Source organism: Cucurbita maxima, unplaced genomic scaffold (genome assembly GCF_002738345.1).
Source record: "Cucurbita maxima cultivar Rimu unplaced genomic scaffold, Cmax_1.0 Cma_Scf00118, whole genome shotgun sequence".
In the NCBI taxonomy this organism is placed as follows: Eukaryota; Viridiplantae; Streptophyta; class Magnoliopsida; order Cucurbitales; family Cucurbitaceae; genus Cucurbita; species Cucurbita maxima.
The window spans coordinates 79,700-82,974 of record NW_019272134.1 but is presented as its reverse complement, the minus strand read 5'-3'; the positions used below and the strand labels follow the sequence as shown (position 1 = coordinate 82,974).

At 39.5% G+C, this 3,275-nt stretch overlaps 1 non-coding gene across 1 annotated transcript; it reads right to left on the bottom strand.

Annotated features, from left to right (window-relative positions):
• Positions 1 to 2,061: 2,061 nt before the first annotated feature.
• Positions 2,062 to 2,135, bottom strand: TRNAI-AAU. The gene has a single exon. It is a non-coding gene; the product is annotated as a tRNA-Ile (tRNA).
• Between the last annotated feature and the right edge of the window lie 1,140 nt (positions 2,136 to 3,275).

The window sequence follows — 3,275 nt, the reverse complement described above, 5'->3', positions numbered from 1 at the left end:
TGCTTTCCCTCCCGCAAGTTGACACGTGGCCGCTTTCCCTCCCGCTGGCCTTCAAAGTGAGTTCATTAACCTCCTTGTTCGTGAAAAAACTCTGAGAAATCCAAGAATTTCATCTTTCTTAAAAGAACATATCGAACGGCCAAAATAAGTTCATTTACCTCCTTGTTCCTGAAAGAACTCTCAGAAATCCTCGAATTTCATCCTTCATTGAAGAACATATCGAACGACTCAGATCTAAAGAAAAATTTTGAACGACCGTATCATCGGTTTAAAGTTCGTAATGTTGTAACCCCGTATCATGAAAAGATATTAAGAATTAATAAAACTTGGCCTATGTAATTGTCGAACCTACGACCTTCACGTTTTTAACACTACAAACTTACAACTGAGTTAATTAATCCAGCCAATCGAGTTTCGTTTACATAACTTTATGCATAATAAACTTAAAAAAGTCATTATCTTCTAAAGTTCATAGTGTTTTAACTCTGTATCATGAAAAGATATCATTAAAAATGAGGGAAATTGGCCCATGCAATTGTCGAATCTGTGACCTTCACGTTATTAGCACATAGCTCTAACCAACTCAGCTAACAGGCCATAGATTTTCTCGCCTGACAATGCGCCTGACGCGTTATTCCACCCAATCGTCAATACGTGTCCCTCAGGCTGTCTAATATGCTTTCCCTCCCACAAGTTGAAACATGGCTTGCCGGCTGTCTCACGCGCTTTCCTTCCCACAAGTTGACACGTGGCTTGACGAAAACTTTTCTCTCGTGAGAGTCAAAATACTGAATCTGGCCTTCAAAGTGAGTTCATTTACCTCCTTGTTTGTGAAAAGACTCTAAGAAATCCTCAAATTTCATCTTTCGTAAAAGAACATATCGAACGACCAAAACTAGTTCATTTACCAACTTCTTGTTTCTGAAATGACTCTCAGAAATCCTCTAAAGAAAAATTGTGAACGGCCGTATCATCGGTTTAAAGTTCGTACTATTGTAACCCCGTATCATGTAAAGATATTATTAAAAATTAATAAAACTTTGGCCTATGTAATTGTCGAACCTACGACCTCCACGTTTTTAACACGACAATCTTACAAACTGAGCTAATTGGGCATATATTTTATGCACATTATAGATCGTTAGCTCCTAATCCAGCCAATCGAGTTTCGTTTACATAACTTTATGCATGATAAACTTAAAAAAGTCATTATCTTCTAAAGTTCGTAGTGTTTTAACTCGTATAATGAAAAGATATAATTAAAAATGAGGGAAATTAGCCCATACAGGTGTCGAACCTGCGACCTTCACATTATTTGCATAATGCTCTAACAAACTGAGCTAATAGGCCATAGATTTTCTCGCCTGACAATGCACCTGACTTGTTATTCCACCCAATCGTCAATACGTGTCCCTCAGGCTATCTGACTCGCTTTCCCTCCCACAAGTTGACACGTGGCTTGCTAGCTTTCTCACGCGCTTTCCTTCCCACAAGTAAATCTGGCCTTCAAAGTGAGTTCATTTACCTCCTTGTTCATGAAAAGATTGAGAAATACTCGAATTTCATCTTTCGTAAAAGAACATATCGAACGGCCAAAATAAGTTCATTTACCTCCTTGTTCCTGAAATGACTCTAAAAAATCCTCGAATTTCATCCTTCATTGAAGAACATATCGAACGACTCAGATCTAAAGAAAAATTGTGAACGGCCGTATCATTGGTTTAAAGTTCGTAATGTTGTAACCCCGTATCATGTAAAGATATTATTAAGAATTAATAAAACTTGGCCTATGTAATTTTCGAGATATTATTAAGAATTAATAAAACTTGGCCTATGTAATTTTCGAAACTACGACCTCCACGTTTTTAACACGACAATCTTACAACTGAGCTAATTGGGCATAGATTTTATGCACATTATAGATCGTTAGCTCCTAATCTGGCCAATCAAGTTTCGTTTACATAACTTCATGCATAATAAACTTAAAAAAGTCATTATCTTCTAAATTTCGTAATGTTTTAACTCGTATAATGAAAAGATATAATTAACAATGAGGGAAATTGGCCCATGCAGGGGTTGAACCTGCTATCTTCGCGTTATTAGCACGACACTCTAACCAACTGAGCTAATAGGCCATAGATTTTCTCGCCTGACAATGCACCTAACGTGTTATTCCACCCAATCGTCAATACGTGTCCCTCAGGCTCTCTAACATGCTTTCCCTCCCGCAAGTTGACACGTGGCTTGCCGGCTGTCTCACGCGCTTTCCTTCCCACAAGGACATTGAAACGACGTGACCGAGGAAGAACAGAACGTTGGATTGGGTAAGGAAGACAGAACGTTGGATTTTCGAACCCTCTCAAATTTGAGTGTTTACGCCCTTACGAACCAAACAAACACCATAAACGAGATTAGGGGGAGGAGGAGACTAAAAAATGGAGGAAAAAGGACATTGAAACGACGTGACCGAGGAGAGAGAGTCGCCGAAAAATTCTCTAGTAATCGGGGTGAGGGAAACGAAGTCCGACACGAGATCCGACTCACGACCCAAAACCCACAGGCAACCCTAACCGATGTGAGGGGTGGAGAAGATGAAGTCCACCTGGTCGGACCAAAACTCGAATACCCGCAACCTCATTATAGCCAAGCAACCCCATACCTAGTTTGCTCCAGTAACCTAAAATACAAAGCTTCGACCCAACAATGCAATCAGATACCGACTAGCAACCAGTCAAGTAGTCTACTTCCTCTGTGCTTGGCCCAAAAACCCACATTCAAACAAAAAATACACAGAACACGGTCTAACCCATGATCCACTACACCAACTTGTGTGCCCACATGAACATTCAAGACCCATGCCTCGACCCACTTTGCGACTTGCTCATGTGTCAATGTCCCTCAATGACAGGGTCACTACTACATACACCGGCCCCTTCGGCTTAGCCTCTCGGAATTTTAGGTTAAAAAACGATATATTTGGCTTGATTTGACATTTTTGACTTGAACCTTTACATTTTTTACCTTTCCGAAGCTGATTTTTTTTTAACATAGGTAATTATGAATCAATTAATAGAGGTCCTAGTGGACAGTTATATCAAGGACGCCAGTGTATTCCAGGCTCACAAATCATCATTTGTTATGCACTCAGGTAGTATAGAAAATCAGAGTGTCCTTGAGATTCAGGTGTAAGGGTAAACTTGTACAATACTAACTTTTGTAAAAGCTTGGAAGCCATTTTAAATCTCTAGTGAGTTCAAATGATTTCAATAATGATA